At 39.5% G+C, this 18,563-nt stretch overlaps 1 protein-coding gene across 5 annotated transcripts in view; it reads right to left on the bottom strand.

The window, feature by feature from the left end:
* LOC148358967 (leucine-rich repeat and fibronectin type III domain-containing protein 1-like protein) overlaps positions 1 to 18,563 on the bottom strand; it is a 397,907-nt gene that overhangs the window by 349,121 nt on the left and 30,223 nt on the right. Inside the window, exon 1 of one of the 5 annotated variants that reach the window (XM_088345844.1) lies at positions 17,807 to 18,038. The exons of the other annotated variants lie outside the window; for them this stretch is intronic. The gene's annotated coding sequence lies outside the window, so the exon portion shown is untranslated. Of the gene's footprint in view, positions 1 to 17,806; positions 18,039 to 18,563 lie in introns of those variants that run through there. 5 annotated transcript variants of the gene reach the window in all.

Genomic DNA, 18,563 nt, shown 5'->3' with positions numbered 1-18,563 from the left:
AAGACATAGAATACAAAAACACCCAATATAACGTGTAGATAGATAGATAGATAGATAGATAAATGCAATTAAACAACGATCAATTATTCAAAATAATCATTCTGGCGTCTGCATAACCTGAAAATAATCACAACATAACACAATTAAATACAAACGACTAGGGGGCATTTAGATTTGACTTAGATATTCAACATTGTCAGCATGTCCCAACTCAGGAACTGCTGATCAACGCATAATTATCGCTGTCATAGATTCCATAAATATCAAGAAAACGATAGAATCGACTTTGGCATAACATACAAAATCCGAGGGGGAATAATTTAATACTTAAGAGGCAGCCGAGAGTAGAAAATATTTGCCCTACTTTGAATGTGGCGATGGTTTGATCTTGGAGGGTGAAAGTGTTTAAACACTTGGGTGAGTGTTTGAAGCTTGGCAATTTTAATGGGTCGGGGCCCAAAACGTCAAATCCTTGGCACAGTTAAAAGTCTGAAATCTGCAAAGTAATAGCGTTGAGCCGTGTTTATTATTTTCACACGGAAGCTTCCGAGACTTTTATCAGTGCCGTGTAAGTCCCCTAATACGTGAAAATTAACTATTAATGGCCTAAAACCTACATGAGGGTAAGGGAAAAACTCAAAAACCCCAACATGAGGAAAATGAAGAAACCTTGACAAGGGACAGTCTCAAAAGGCTGCACAGACGAAAGATTACTGCAAACCAAAGACTACTATGACACCATCCCCTGATCTAAAACCTACATGAGGGTAAGGGAAAAACTCAAAAACCTCAACATGAGGAAAATGAAGAAACCTTGAGAGAGGACAGTCTGAAAGGGCTGCACAGACCACAGATTACTGCAAACTACAGACTATTATGACACCATTCCCCGATCTAAAACCTACATGAGGGCAAGGAAAAACTAAAAAACCTCAACATGAGGAAAATGAAGAAATCTTGTCAAGGGACAGTCTCAAAGGGCTGCACAGACCACAGACTATAATGACACTATCCCCTGATCGAAAACCTATTAGAGGGCAAGGAAAAACTCAAAAACCTCGATATGAGGAAAATGACGAAGCCTTGACAAGGGACAGTCTCAAAAGGCTGCAGAGACCACAGATTATTGCAAACCACAGACTATTATGACACCATCCCCTGATCTAAAACTTACATGAGGGAAAGGAAAAACTCAAAAACCTCAACATGAGGAAAATGAAGAAACCTTGACAAGGGACAGTCTCAAAAGGCTGCAGAGACCACAGATTATTGCAAACCACAGACTATTATGACACCATCCCCTGATCTAAAACCTACACGAGGGAAAGGAAAAACTCAAAAACCTCAACATGAGAAAAATGAAGAAACCTTGAGAAGGGACAGTCTCAAAGGGCTGCACAGACCACAGATAATTGCACTACAGACTATAATGACACCATCCCCTGATCTAAAACATACATGAGGGCAATGAATTACTCAAAAAGCTCAACATGAGGAAAATGAAAAAACCTTGAGAAGTCAGGTAATGTTTATTTGTGACACCCTTAATCACGAGGACTCTCAAAGGCTGCAGAGACCACAGATTATTGCAAACCACAGACTATTATGACGCCATCACCTGAGCTAAAACCTACATCAGGGCAAGGAAAAACTCAAAAACTTCAACATGAGTAAGAAACCTTGAGAAGGGACAGTCTCAAAGGGCTGCACAGACCACAGATTACTGCAAACTACAGACTATAATGACACCGTCCCCTTATCTAAAACCTACATAAGGGCAAGGAAAAACTCAAAAACCTCAACATGAGGAAAATGAAGAAACCTTGAGAGGGGACAGTCTGAAAGGGCTGCACAGACCACAGATTACTGCAAACTACAGACTATTATGACACCATCCCCTGATCTAAAACCTACATGAGGGCAAAGAAAAACTCAAAAACCTCAACATGAGGAAAATGAAGAAACCTTAAGAAGGGACAGTCTCAAAGGGCTGCACAGACCACAGATAATTGCACTACAGACTATAATGACACCATCCCCTGATCTAAAACATACATGAGGGCAATGAATTACTCAAAAACCTCAACATGAGGAAAATGAAAAAACCTTGAGAAGTCAGGTAATGTTTATTTGTGACACCCTTAATCACGAGGAGTCTCAAAGGCTGCAGAGACCACAGATAATTGCAAACTACAGACTATTATGACGCCATCACCTGAGCTAAAACCTACATCAGGGCAAGGAAAAACTCAAAAACTTCAACATGAGTAAGAAACCTTGAGAAGGGACAGTCTCAAAGGGCTGCACAGAGCACAGATTACTGCAAACTACAGACTATAATGACACCGTCCCCTGATCTAAAACCTACATAAGGGCAAGGAAAAACTCAAAAACCTCAACATGAGATAAATGAAGAAACCTTGACAAGGGACAATCTCAAAGAGCTGCACTGTCCACATATGATTCCAAACTATAGACTATTATGAAACCATCCCCTGATCTAAAACCTACATGAGGGCAAGGAAAAACTTTAAAACACCTCAACATGCGGAAAATGAAGAAACCTTGGGAAGGGAAAGTCTCAAAGTGCTGCAAAGACCACAGATTACTGCAAACTACAAACTAGAATGACACGATCCCCTGATCTAAAACCTACATGAAGGAAAGGAAAAACTCAATAACCTCAACATGAGAAAAATGGTGAAACCTTAAGAAAGGACCGCACATGAGGTCATCCACTTCCAGGATGACCGGGCTGCAACGGATAATGCATTAACCAATAATACACAGATGTTGTCAACAGGAAATATAGGTCATTCATACAAGTCGGGTAGCCGGGACAGGAGATCGAAGCGTGATCAGATCGGAATAAGTCGGGTAGCTGGGACGGAAGACGGAGCGTGGTCAGAGATCGGAACAAGTCGAGTAGCCGGGACAAGCAGGAAGCCAGGGACCGGGGATCGATACGGATAACAGAAACAGGCAGGATACAGGAAACAGGAGAACGAAGCTTGGATCAGAGATCGATACAGGAACAGGTTGGGATCAAAACGGGAGCCAGAGTCAATCTTCCACCCGAATGGGGGAAGTTGTTTACCGGGAAAAAGTGGATGAATATTTCATTTTCATTTAGTAATTTGGAGTGAAGGAAGTTCATTATGCTGGAGTCATCTAATTGAGTCTTAATTTCACGTCATTGCTAACGAGCGTGTCTAAGATATGTATATACGTGTAATGTTAGTATACTGTGTTTTCTATTTTTTTAACTTTCGATTACCTTTCAAGATATATATATATATATATATATATATATATATATATATATTATTTATTATTTTTTTTCTTTTATATCGCGCCAGCTGTCATCTGCAGGCCTTGCGAGGCAGCATGGGACCAATTTTCATGCCCACTGCTTCTGTGGAGTTTTCTCTCTTTGGGTATTTTTCTAAAAGGGCGCAGGTAGAAAAGGAAGTTGAATCCCTTGAGTGGAGTTGTGGGCAGTAATACAGCTGGTTTGTTTGTTATCCAATGGAATTGGCCGCCTTTGGGTCTAAAGCTCGGAGGAGGAACATGATTAAAAGGGTTTACTGGTGAATATATATGAATTCAATTACATATTAATACATAAAGACATGGAATTTTTTTTTTTCAATTTAAAATAAATATCATCTACTACATAATGTATGCATGAAAAGTATAATTTCACCAAATGGTTTATTTAAAGACATCATTTATTTTTAACATGCACTTGTAAAGATCTCATCTCATCTCATCAGCCACACCGCTTATCCTCAGTAGGGTCGCGGGGGTGCTGGAGCCCATCCCAGCAATCATCGGGCAGTGGGCAGGGGACACCCTGGACTGGTTGCCAGCCAATCGCAGGGCACACGGGGACAGACAACTCGCTCGCTCATTCACACCTAGGGACAATTTGGACCGGCCAATCCACCTAAAATGCATGTTTTTAGAATGTGGGAGGAAACCCACGCAAGCACGGGGAGAACATACAAACTCCGCACAGGAAGTCTGGAGCTGGATTTGAACCCACGCAGGAGGTTCCCAAGACATGAACTGTGCCGTACATGCGCTAACCACTGCTCCGCCGTGCTGCCCCCATGTCCCCATTCTAAGGGGGCGGATCTTTATTTTTTGGTCATTTTTTTAATTTTTGCCTAAACGGAAAAAGAAAAAAAATGTACACCAATAATAGAAATAGGTCATATATGCGTCTGCCGCTCAGTTCTGATGTCATGGGTTCAATATCAGCGGCCATCTTTCCTGTGCGGAGTTTGCATGCTCTCCCCGTGCTTGCTTGAGTTTCCTCCCACATTGCAAAAAAACATGCAATAAGCCGGCTTTGCATACGTTTTATTTCAGATGTGAATATATTAAGGGCGGCACGGCACCTGGGTGGTAGACGCGTCTGCCGCACAGTTCTGATGTCATTGGTTCAAAATCAGCGGCCAGCTTTCCTGTGCGGAGTTTGCATGTTTTCCCTGTGCTTACGTGGGTTTCCTCCCACATTCCAAAAACATGCAATAAGCCGGCAGGCACGGCACCTGGGTGGTATACGCGTCTGCCGCACAGTTCTGATGTCATTGGTTCAAAATCAGCGGCCAGGTTTCATGTGAGGAGTTTGCATGTTCTCCCCGTGCTTACGTGGTTTTCCTCCCATATTTCAAAAACATGCAATAAGCTGGCTATGCATACATCCAGGGTTAGTACACTTTTTTAAAAGCCAGTTTCAAGCACTTTCAAGGCTTTCAATGGCTCCACAGGTGCTGGGTAATAATCGAGTCCAATTCAGAAGACAGAAACGAAAGTACAGTGTATAAAAAAGTGAAAAATTAGCCAAATAGGACTTATTTTAATTACATTGATTACCCCGGAGGGGCGCCACGGAATCCAGGACACTAAAATGGAAGACTATTGAAAGAACTTTTAAGCACTTCCAAGGCCATTTTTTTAATTTGTCCAGCACTTCCAAAGTGTCAAGATTACTGATGTGCCCGCTCATTTGGCACCAACCGCCGCCCTGTACCAACTTAAAGGCCTGCCGTCCCCTTTTGTCAGTCCGTCTGCAAATCTCTGTTTTTACACGGCAAGCCCTTCATCAACCCTGACTCACACCTGTCTCGTTTTTCTCCCGTTTGTCTCCGGCTACGACCTGTTTCGAACCAGACTACGTCTACTCCCCCGTTCTGGCTTACGACTCGTTTCCGACCCGACCACGCCTTGCTCTCCCAGTCCCGGCTACCGACCAGTTTTTCCATCCCTGACACCGCCATCGCTCGCTACGGAATATCCACTTCCGTCTTCGGATCACAACCCGGGTACGAGAGCGACTTGCTTCCCCAACCAGTGAGCATTCCTCTTTCTCTCAAAAAAATTCTGAAAAAACGTTACGCCATTGGGTCCACCCTGCGTGCTAATCGTGACACATATAATAACATCCAGCAACTGGGGAAAAAAAGTATAAATGACAGCCTCCATTGGTAAGGGATGGCCTGACTCTGAACTGAAAAAAGCTTGAGCAGCATCTTGTCTTATTACTGAACAAGACAAGGAAGAAAATGTCACTTTGTCCTGTCATGATGTGACCTAATTATTTCTTACGTAATGTTCGGAGTTTATGACTCACTCTCTTTGGGGGGAAGAAGCCCATTAAATTTTATCACATTAACCTGTGTAGACACTGGTTAGGAGTCTACCCGGAAGCAACCTTATCTACAAAGAGAAGGTTTGAACATGTCTTATTTTTTTTATTCCATTTTTTTTATCAGATTGCGCCGCCAAACAGCTGGCAGCTTAATGACTTGGCAGCAAATGCTAGCAGCTGGGAGAAAGACTTCAACATCTTTAGCTGCGCCGCACATACCCACAAACACACTGCCCAGCCTCCAGCCTGTAAATACTGGACACTATTTACCCGGAGCTATGTCCCGAGTGGACGCTAAAGCAGGCGGCTGCGAAAAAAATAAAATAAAAATAAACCTTGTTGTGCAAAACATAATATAAACAGTCCATTTGAGTTAAGCCCAAAAATGTTTTTTTTTTTGTTTAAATGGCAGGCGTCCCGGCGTAACACTCTTGACCAGGGGTGAGCAAACTACAACCTGCAGGCCACATGCGGGCCGGGAGGCTGCTTTATCCGGACCACTTAAGGAAAATTGTCAAAATATAATTGTATTTATATACAGGGTTGGATAGGGTTACTTTAACTGGATTACTTTCAATTACTTTTGGATTACTCCAATAACAAATATGCTAATAAAAGACAAAAGAAACTAAATATGAATAAAATTACTAAATTTTGTGCAGGCTTGGGGAGTAACGGAATACGTGGAACGGCAAAAATGATGTTGACAAGCTGTTTGGATTGATTTTCATTTTTTTTCTGTCGCATTTATGTTAGTTTCGCTGGGGATCAAAGAGATCAAAGCCAGGAGAGAAAGCTTACCACCTGTTGTGAGTCATCATTTTATTCATATTTCGTTTCTTTTGTCTTTTATAAGCATATTTGGTATTGGAGCAATCCAAAAGTAATTGAAAGTAATCAAGTTAAAGTAACCCTACCCAACCCTGTTTATATATGTATTAATAGTTAGTAAAGTTCTACTCATAAACATGATTTTTTTTTCCCTGTTGTCACCTTGTGTGTCAACAACAAAAATCATTGTCACAGTTGCCATGGCACCCAATTGGCCCCGCCCATGTGTCGCCAGCTGCGTGTCTTCGACAGATTGGCTTCCCTTCACTCACCATTTGTCAGTCCGTCAACAAACCTCCGCACCCGCAAGAAATGGGTTTTGACTCTGTCCGGTATCCCGTTTGTGTATCCTTTCCGGTATCGATCCCATCTGTTTCGTCCTGTTTTGATTTCGGTCTCCTGTCTCCAGTGTCTGGTATCGTATCCGTCATTCTCGTCCTGTCTGATGTATATATCTGTTATCAATCCGTTCTTTCCGGTATCGACAGCATCTGTCCGGTATTGGCTCGTGTAACTGGTATCAATCTCGTTGTTCTCTGGCTTCCTGTTGTTCCATGCCAGACTTCTGTCTTTCTTTTTCCGCCCAACGATCGCCAAATCACCGGTGATTGGGCTAACGTGCAAGACTGCCCCATTTCCCGTAAAATAAAAGCTTGTGTGAGAAATGTCACGCATTTGGGTTCTCCTCCCTTCCAGGTTCATGACAATAATAGCACTTGATTACGACAAAAATACGACAAAATTGCTCCAAAACTAAAAATCAAGTCAAGTGCCTAAAAACTGGGTCTTGATATATGATTTTGCTTTCATTCTTTGGAAAAAATAATATAGACATACGATAAAAATACTACTACAGTTTTTCCATATCAAAATATTACACAACAAAGGTGAAGCATTAGTGCTTGAATTTGGCAATCGCCTTGTGTGAGAAACGTCACGCATTTGGGTTCTCCTCCCTTCCAGGTTCATGACAATAATAGTACTCGATTACGACAAAAATACGACAAAATTGCTCCAAAACTAAAAATCTAGTGCTTAAATCTGGGACTTGATGTATTATTTTGCTTTCATTTTTTTTGGAAAAAATACTATAGACATACGATCAAAATACTACTAGAGTATTTCCATAATATAAAAATATTACACAACAAAGGTGAAACATTAGTGCTTGAATTTGGCCATGGCCTTGTATGAGAAACGTCACGCATTTGGGTTCTCGTTCCTTTCAGGTTCATGACAATAATAGCACTCGATTACGACAAAAATACTACAAAATTGCTCCAAAACTAAAAATCTAGTGCTTAAATCTGGGACTTGATGTATTATTTTGCTTTCATTTTTGGGAAAAAAATACTATGGACATTTGGTAAAAATACTACTACAGTATTTCCATAATATAAAAATATTACACAACAAAGGTGAAACATTAGTGCTTGAATTTGGCCATGGCCTTGTATGAGAAACGTCACGCATTTGGGTTCTCGTTCCTTTCAGGTTCATGACAATAATAGCACTCGATTACGACAAAAATACTACAAAATTGCTCCAAAACTAAAAATCTAGTGCTTAAATCTGGGACTTGATGTATTATTTTGCTTTCATTTTTGGGAAAAAAATACTATGGACATTTGATAAAAATACTACTACAGTATTTCCATAATATAAAAATAGTACACAACAAAGGTGAAGCATTAGTGCTTGAATTTGGCCATGGCCTTGTGTGAGAAACGTCACGCATTTGGGTTCTCCTCCCTTCCAGGTTCATGGCAGTAATAGTACTTGATTACGACAAAAATACGACAAAATTGCTCCAAAACAAAAAATCTAGTGCTTAAAAACTGGGACTTGATGTATTATTTTGCCTTCATTTTTGGGAAAAAATACTATGGACATTTGATAAAAATACTACTACAGTATTTCCATAATATCAAAATATTACACAACAAAGGCGAAGCATTAGTGCTTGAATTTGGCCATTGCCTTGTGTGAGAAACGTCACGCATTTGGGTTCTCCTCCCTTCCAGGTTCATGACAATAATAGTAGTTGATTACGACAAAAATACAACAAAATTGCTCCAAAACTAAGAATCTAGTGCTTAAAAACTGGGACTCAATGTATTATTTTGCTTTCATTCTTGGAAAAAAATACTATAGACACACAATAAAAATACTACTACAGTATTTCCATAATATCAAAATATTACACAACAAAGGTGAAGCATTAGTGCTTGAATTTGGCAATGGCCTTGTGTGAGAAACGTCACGCATTTGGGTTCTCCTCCCTTCCAGGTTCATGGCAGTAATAGTACTTGATTACGACAAAAATACGACAAAATTGCTCCAAAACAAAAAATCTAGTGCTTAAAAACTGGGACTTGATGTATTATTTTGCCTTCATTTTTGGGAAAAAATACTATGGACATTTGATAAAAATACTACTACAGTATTTCCATAATATCAAAATATTACACAACAAAGGCGAAGCATTAGTGCTTGAATTTGGCCATTGCCTTGTGTGAGAAACGTCACGCATTTGGGTTCTCCTCCCTTCCAGGTTCATGACAATAATAGTAGTTGATTACGACAAAAATACAACAAAATTGCTCCAAAACTAAGAATCTAGTGCTTAAAAACTGGGACTCAATGTATTATTTTGCTTTCATTCTTGGAAAAAAATACTATAGACACACAATAAAAATACTACTACAGTATTTCCATAATATCAAAATATTACACAACAAAGGTGAAGCATTAGTGCTTGAATTTGGCAATGGCCTTGTGTGAGAAACGTCACGCATTTGGGTTCTCCTCCCTTCCAGGTTCATGACAATAATAGTACTCGATTACGACAAAAACACGACAAAATTGCTCCAAAACTAAAAATCTAGTGCTTAAAAACTGGGACTTGATGTATTATTTTGCTTTCATTTTTGGGAAAAAAATACTATAGACAAACGATAAAAATACTACTACAGTATTTCCATAATATCAAAATATTACACAACACAGGTGAAGCATTAGTGCTTGAATTTGGCCATGGCCTTGTGTGAGAAACGTCACGCATTTGGGTTCTTCTACCCTCCAGGATCATGACAATAATAGTACTCGATTACGACAAAAATACGACAAAATTGCTCAAAAACTAAAAATCTAGTGCTTAAAAACTGGGACTTGATGTATTATTTTGCTTTCATTTTTGGGAAAAAAATACTATAGACAAACGATAAAAATACTACTACAGTATTTCCATAATATCAAAATATTACACAACACAGGTGAAGCATTAGTGCTTGAATTTGGCCATGGCCTTGTGTGAGAAACGTCACGCATTTGGGTTCTTCTACCCTCCAGGATCATGACAATAATAGTACTCGATTACGACAAAAATACGACAAAATTGCTCAAAAACTAAAAATCTAGTGCTTAAAAACTGGGACTTGATGTATTATTTTGCTTTCATTTTTGGGAAAAAAATACTATAGACACACGATAAAAATACTACTACAGTATTTCCATAATGTAAAAATATTACACAACAAAGGTGAAGCATTAGTGCTTGAATTTGGCTATGGCCTTGTGTGAGAAACGTCACGCATTTGGGTTCTCCTTCCTTCCAGGTTCATGACAATAATAGTACTCGATTACAACAAAAACACTACAAAATTGCTCCAAATCTAAGAATCTAGTGCTTAAAAACTGGGACTTGATGTATTATTTTGCTTTCATTCTTGGAAAAAATACTATAGACATACGATAAAAATACTACTACAGTATTTCCATAATATCAAAATATTACTCAACGAAGGTGAAGCATTAGTGCTTGAATTTGGCTATGGCCTTGTGTGAGAAACGTCACGCATTTGGGTTCTCCTCCCTTCTAGGTTCATGACAATAATAGTACTCGATTACAACAAAAACACTACAAAATTGCTCCAAATCTAAGAATCTAGTGCCTAAAAACTGGGACTTGATATATTATTTTGCTTTCATTTTTTGGAAAAAAATACTATAGACACACGATAAAAATACTACTACAGTATTTCCATAATATCAAAATATTACACAACAAAGGTGAAGCATTAGTGCTTGAATTTGGCCATGGCCTTGTGTGAGAAACGTCACGCATTTGGGTTCTCCTCCCTTCCAGGTTCATGACAATAATAGTACTCGATTACGACAAAAACACTACAAAATTGCTCCAAAACTAAAAATCTAGTGCTTAAAAACTGGGACTTGATATATTATTTTGCTTTCATTTTTGGGAAAAAAATACTATAGACACACGATAAAAATACTACTACAGTATTTCCATAATATCAAAATATTACACAACAAAGGTGAAGCATTAGTGCTTGAATTTGGCCATGGCCTTGTGTGAGAAACGTCACGCATTTGGGTTCTTCTCCCTTCCAGGTTCATGACAATAATAGTACTTGATTACGACAAAAATACGACAAAGTTGCTCCAAATCTAAGAATCTAGTGCTTAAAAACTGGGACTTGATGTATTATTTTGCTTTCATTCTTGGAAAAAATACTATAGACATACGATAAAAATACTACTACTCCAGTATTTCCATAATATCAAAATATTACACAACAAAGGTGAAGCATTAGTACTTGAATTTGGCCATGGCCTTGTGTGAGAAACGTCACGCATTTGGGTTCTCCTTCCTTCCAGGTTCATGACAGTAATAGTACTTGATTACGACAAAAATACGACAAAATTGCTCCAAAACTAAAAATCTAGTGCCTCGTAGTTTTCTATGCAAGGGATGTTTTCTCTTACGGGAGCGTTGAACTGAAAATGCACTCAAACTGAGGTGAGTAACACACTGGATGGAGGTCAGTTATCCGGCAGGGGACTTCCACTCACTTTGCTTCATTTGTGATTACAAAATGGAGATTCTCCTTTAAGAGCTGGGAAGTGTTCTCCACTGATGTGCCAACTAACCCGATAAATCAGGTTATACTCAAGTACAAATTACTCTCCCTATCCGGAGATCAAGGGGTGGGTAACTGTTCGGGTTCAAGAATTTGGCCGAGGGCCAGATCTTGGAGACCCATTCAGTATTTTTATGCAGTTTTCATTTTACCTCTGAAAAGTGATGGGTCCTGGGGACTCGCATGCTCAAAAATCTATGGGTCCCAACAGAGATCTATGGGCAGGGTTGGGTAGGGTTACTTTAACTGGATTACTTTCAATGACTTTTGGATTACTCCAATACTAAATATGCTGATAAAAGATAAAAGAGAAACTAAATATGAATACAATTACTAAATTTGGGGAGTAACGGAATACATGGAACAGCAACAAATTATGTTGGCAAGCTGTTTGGATTTATTTTTATTTTTTTGTGTCACATTTTATGTTCGTTTTGCCGGAGATCAAAGAGATCAAAGCCAGGAGAGAAAGCTTACCACGTGTTGTGAGTCATCATTTTATTCCTATTTAGTTTCTTTTGTCATTATTAGCATATTTGGTATTGGAGTCATCCAAAAGTCATTGAAAGTAATCCAGTTAAAGTAACCCTACCCAACCCTGGTTTCTGTGGCATTTGATGTTCGTTTTGCCGGATATCAAAGAGATCAAAGCCAGGAGAGAAAGCTTACCACGTGTTGTGAGTCATCATTTTATTCCTATTTAGTTTATTTTGTCTTTTATTAGCATATTTGGTACTGGAGTCATCCAAAAGTAATTGAAAGTAATCCAGTAAAAGTAACCCTACCCAACCCTGTCCCCAATAAATGGTGAGTATGTTACGCGAGTGGGTTCTAAATTCTGTTTCCTGCCCTGGTCCAACAAAATTTAGTAATATTATTCATATTTAGTTTCTTTTGACTTTTATTAGCATATTTGGTATTGGAATAATCCAAAAGTTATTGAAAGTAATCCAGTTAAAGTAACCCTACCCAACCCTGTCTATGGGTCCCCAAAATTTAGTGTTGTAAATCGGTAACAAATATGTAAATAAATATATAAATCTATACACTCAGTTTTAATCATCGCACTCAATTGGTAATACAAAGCAGTTATCACCTCAGATTTTTCAGTTCACAACAATATTGTACATTATACAAGATAATATTGCCGAAATATTAGTCTATATATTCATACAGTTTTAATCACTTCAGATTTTTCAGTTCATATATTCTTCGTGGTTTGCTGTCCCGCCACAGTTGTAATAAGGTCCAATTGCAGCGGAATTTCCATAGCTAATTTGTGATTTTCATTGTGCCGATCCAATGTGCTTTTCAGAAAGTTCGTATTGTGAAATGATTTATGCAATCCAGTTTTTTTGTCACGCTGGGTGCACGCATCACTCAACATGTAGCCTCCATTATCATCCTCCTCATAGCGTCACCAGGGATATGATTGAGTCAATCTTGGCAGAAAAGTCCTTTTCTTGCTAGGAGTATTCTTTTGCTTATTATCTTTCGTCGAATCGTTGGCTTCAACACACGTGTTTTCCTTGCCTTCACGGTCTTCTGAACAATTTCTCTGCCGTTTTTTCGTGCCGGAATCATTGCCGTTGTTACCACTTTCTGCATTAGGTTTCAAATTGTTACAAATTTTTTGTTGATTTGCACCTAATACCAACTGTTTTTGCGGAGGCGTACTTCTCTTCCACCCGACAACCACCAAAACAATGACGTCATCTCGAAGCAACGAGATCTCGTTTGCCGAGATCGGCGCGAGACCAAAACAACAATGGCGGCTCTGCCTGACGATAAGTTTGGAGTGCGGTAAATCTTTGTTAATAAAAAAAAAAAGTAATTGGGTAATAATGACAATTTGAAAAATACACTTGCGAGGTGTGAAATTTAAAAGGAAGTGAAGAGGTGGTCAAAAATAGCCCAGGTGGCCTATATGATTCTCGGTTAATAAAGGGATAACCAATGTTATCGATTTGTTGTTGCAGCCCTACATACAGAACAAGTCTACTAAATTGGAGTGGACTTTCAATCCAGTGTCACGGTTGCCATGGCGCCAAATTGGCCCAGCCCGTGTGGCGCAAGCTGCGGCTCATTAACAAATTGGCTTTCTGTCTTTAAGCTCAGTGCACTCTCTCCTGTTTTGTCAGCCCGTCAACGAACATCTGCCCCGCAAGACGTAGGTTTTGACTCGGTCCTGTTCCGGTTGGTTTTTCCTGCCCGGTATTGTTCCCGTTTATTTTGTCCTGTTTAATCTCGGTTTCCACTTTTGTTTCCATCTAGTTTTGTCCTGTTTATTATTTTCTCTAGTTTTTGTTCCCATCTAGTTTCTCCTGTTTATTTTCGATATCCTGATTCACTATCTTTCCTGTCTGTCCCGTCCTGTCCAGTATCGACCCCATCCGTCCGATATCAACTCTGACAATTTGTACCGATTTCGTTAAACTCTGGCTTCCTAACATTCCACGCCAGATTGCTGCCTAACGTGCATGACTCCCGTAAAAGGCTTGTGTGAGACTGTCACACGTTTGGGTCCTGTTTCTGTTCTGGTTCTTGACATCCGGTCCTAAAAATACACTTGCGAGGTGTGAAATTTAAAAGGAAGTGAAGAGGTGGTCAAAAAAATCCTAGGTGGCCTGCATGCTTCTCGGTTAATAAAGGGATAACCAATGGTATCGATTTGTTGTTGCAGCCCTACATAAAGTAAAAGTCCACTAAATTCGACTTTTAATCCGGTCCTAAAAATACACTTGCGAGGTGTGAAATTTCAAAGGAAGTGAAGAGGTGGTGCTTCAGGCAGGCTGTTGCCATTCTGATTCCTTCCTTGTCCGCCTGACAGAAACGGCTCTCTGCAGCTGCCAATCAAACCGTCATCTAATATGCATCGAGAGGCGCACGCCTGCCTGTAAATTACGATTGCCTGTATGAAACCGTCCATATTTGAGTACATCTCCAAAGAAGCTCGGAATATGTTCCACTCCGATGTGTGCCAATGACATGTGCTTGACATCTACATTCAAAGGAAAACTAACCTACATTTTATGATGATGATGGTTCGGATTTATATAGCTGTCATGAACTGGAACAGGATCAGGACCCAAACGCGTGAGGTTCTCACACAAGCCTTTTATTTTACGGGAAATGGGGAGTCATATACGTGAGGCAGCAGTCTGGCGTGAAATAATAGGAAGCCAGAGGCCGACGATATCGATACCAATTGCCCGAGTTGATATGGGACAGATGGGGTCGAGACCGGACAGGACGGGACAGACAGGATTAATATCAAAAGTGGATATCGAAACTCAACAGGACAAAGTACGTGGGAACGAAAGTGGAAATCGATATTAAACAACGGGACGGACAGGATTGATATCAAAACAGGGTATCGAAATTAAACAGGACAAACTAGACGGGAACAAAACTGGAAACAAATGTTTGACAACGGGACAGACAGGATTGATATCAAAACAGGATATCGAAATTAAACAGGACAAACTAGACGGGAAGAAAACTGGAATCCGATATTAAACAACGGGACGGACAGGATTGATATAAAAACAGGATACCAAAATCAACAGGACAAACTAGACTGGAACAGAAACTGGAGAAAATGATAAACGGGACAAAAATAGACAGAAACAACCTGGAAACCGAAATTAAACAGGACATAATAAACAGAAACAATACTGGACAGAAATACCAACAGGAACAGGACCGAGTCGAAACCCACGTCTTGCGGGGCAGAAGTTTGTTGACGGACTGACAAGGGAGAAATGAGAGCACTGAGCTTAAAAAGACGGAAAGCCAATCTGTCAATGACCTGCAGATGGCGCCACACGGGCAGGGCCAATTTGGCGCTGTGGCAACTATGACAATAAAGCTTACTGAAGACCTGCCATAGCGCTTTACAATGTGCTTCACACTTACCCATTCACACACACACTCACACACCAAGAGCGGCGTCAGCATATACTCCAAAAATTATACTATCAAAATACTACAAAAATTATACTATGGAAATGCTACAAAAACACAGCTGCAGACATAATTCAAAATACTACAACATAAAACTACAGTAATATACACCGATAAAAAAGAGCTTTTTTGTTGACTTTGATGACTAAAAAGAAGTCGCTATGTTGCTGCTAGCACATACTTTTTTTGAGCTGATCTTTTTGTGTCAAGGGGCTGCTGTAAACTGACATGAATTCTACCATTCTGCTTCAACAATGCACTGGTTTACACACAGTCTTAGGTAATATTTGAATTCAATAAGGTAGACAAAAAAAAGTACTCAGTGTATAAAAAAGTGAAAAAAAACAGCCAAATAGGACTTATTTTAATCACGTTGATCAGCACGGAGGGGCACCACGGAATCCAGGACACTAAAATGGAAGACTTTAGGGGTGTGCTAACCTTGGTATACGTACAAATAACCAGTGACACATCAAAACTCTGAAGACGGTGCGATGTTGGTCTACAGCAGGGGCGTCAAACTCAATTTAACTCGGGGGCCACACGACAGAACAAACATTCTGTCGGGGGCCGGACTAGTAGATTAAAGAGAAAGAAAACGAGAGATAAAGAAATGAGAGAAAGAGGGAGGGAAAAGGAGAGAGGGCGGGACAAAGAAAGAAAAATAAAGAGAGGAAGAGAGTGTGAGAAACAAAAGATAAAAAGTTGTGAGAGGGGGAAAAGAAAGGGAGAGGAAAAAAGAAATCCAAAGAGAAATAGAAAGACAGAAGGAGAGAAAAGAGAAAAGAAGGCGCGAAGGGTAGGAAGAGAGAAAGAGAAAAGGAAAAAAGGAAGTTAGAGCAAAACAAGTTAAAAAGACACAGAGAGAGAAAGACACAGAGAGAGAAAGAGAGAGAGAAAGAGAGAGAGAGAAAGACACAGAGAAAAAGAGAGAGAAAAAGACACAGAGAAAAAGAGAGAGAGAAAAAGAGAGAGAAAAAGACACAGAGAAAAAGAGAGAGAGAAAGACACAGAGAGAGAAAAAGAGAGAGAGAAAGACACAGAGAGAGAAAAAGAGAGAGAGAAAGACACAGAGAGAGAAAAAGAGAGAGAGAAAGACACAGAGAGAGAAAGAGAGAAAGACACAGAGAGAGAAAGAGAGAAAGAGAGAAAAAGAGAGAAAAAGAGAGAAAAAGAGAAAAAAAGAGAAAAAAAGAGAAAAAAAGAGAAAAAAAGAGAAAAAGAGAAAGAAAGAGAGAAAGAGAGAAAGAGAGAAAAAGAAAAAGAGAAAGAGAGAGAGAAAAAGAGAAAAAGAGAAAGAGAGAAAGAGAGCAAGAGAGAAAGAGAGAAAAAGAGAAAAAAAAGAGAAAAAAAGAGAGAAAAAGAGAAAAAAAAGAGAAAAAAAAGAGAGAAAAAGAGAAAAAAAAAGAAAAAAAGAGAAAAAAAAAGAAAAAAAGAGAAAAAAAGAGAAAGACAGAGAAAAAGAGAGAAAGAGAGAAAAAGAAAAATAGAAAGAGAGAGAGAAAGAGAAAGAGAGAAAAAGAGAAAGAGAGAAAGAGAGAAAGAGAGCAAGAGAGCAAGAGAGAAAAAGAGAGAGAAAGAGAGAGAGCGAGAGCGAGAGCGAGAGAGAGCGAGAGCGAGAGCGAGAGCGAGAGCGAGAGCGAGCGAGAGAGAGCGAGAGAGCGAGAGAGCGAGAGACTGGGGGAGAGAGAGAAAGAGAGAGAGAGAGAGAGAAAGAGAGAAAGAGAAAGAGAGAAAGAGAAAGAGAGAAAGACAGAAAGACAGAGAAAGACAGAGAAAGAAAGAGCGAAAGAAAGAGCGAAAGAAAAAAAGAGAGAAAGAAAAAAGAGAGAAAGAAAAAAAGAGAGAAAGATAGAGACAGAGACAGAGAGAGAGAAAGAGAAAGAAATACAAGTCCAGTGTCTTTGTTCGAGGCACCTTTCTATGGCAACATCAAGTTGACATATTTCAACCTGCAGCTTGTTTTTCTCTTGCACTTCTCTGAGTGTTGTCTCGCGGGCCGGATTCAATCCCTTAGCGGGCCTGATCTGGCCCGCGGGACGCCTGATCTACACCTGTGGTCTACAGGTTGATTGATTTGAAAAAAAAAATGTTGAAGTGAGCACAGAATAAGAAGTGTTCTTACAAATATATCTTCGTTTTAACATATTTTAACATGGCAGTCGTTCAAACAGAAATTAAATTAGAACATTAATTTGTGCTCACAAATTAAAAAGCCGATTTACTATTTGTTTCCTATCCACAAAACCACTGCTTTCCTTTCGTAGTACTTTGTCTTGAAAATGTGTCATCCATTGCTTGAATTGTGTACCAATCAACATGTTTTTCCACACATACAAAATGGCTGAAAACACCAATCACAAAACAAACAAAGCATCAATAATAACAAAATAAAGGGGTTACATACGGAGGACGAATCGTACGGCAAAAGATGAGTGTCGACGTATTTAGGTTGAAACAGATAGATGGACCGTGTGTGTCTTATCACTTCCTGGTTTGCAATTGCCTTAATATAACTTCCTAGGTCTCTTAAAGGTACGGTGACATATTAAGTCTCTTAAAGGGACAAGTCAAGTCAAGTTGTTTTGTGACAACTTTAATTACAAGGAGTGTCAAAGGGTTACACAGACTATCATAACACCATCCCCTGATCTAAAACCTACATGAGGGTGAGAAAAACTCAAAAACCCCAACATGAGGAAAATGAAGAAACCTTGAAACACGGATGAAATACAGGTAATTAATTTGCTTAGAATAAAATTGTGTTTTAAGATGTTGGAATTATTACTTTATCAATACACACTTACATTAGTAATCTGACTCCAATTTCTGACCTTACCCAAACGCCACTCCAACGCCAACAATATGCACGCTCGTTCTGCAATAGAAAGGCATCAGGAAGCCGGCATTTCACACACGAGTGGATTTATTCCTAACACACAAATCTGACACAATTAACTGGGTCTCAGGTCCCTCTCAATGCAATCTTGTGCGTCTCTGTTCCCACCAGCAGGCGCACCCCCCATCCGAGTAGCCCAGCATTAATTTATACTATACAATATGCAATTAGCAAAGCAACAAATCATTCTAGCATAATTCTATTGGCTATGTGTATACTGCATTTATCCTTAGCTCGCTCTGATTGGTCTTTCCTCCCCAGCAGG

The sequence above is a fragment of the Urocampus carinirostris genome, chromosome 10, assembly GCF_059441175.1.
Source record: "Urocampus carinirostris isolate Australia breed hairy pipefish chromosome 10, RoL_Ucar_1.0, whole genome shotgun sequence".
NCBI classification, from domain to species: domain Eukaryota; kingdom Metazoa; phylum Chordata; class Actinopteri; order Syngnathiformes; family Syngnathidae; genus Urocampus; species Urocampus carinirostris.
This window is presented reverse-complemented; position numbering and strand designations above follow the sequence as displayed.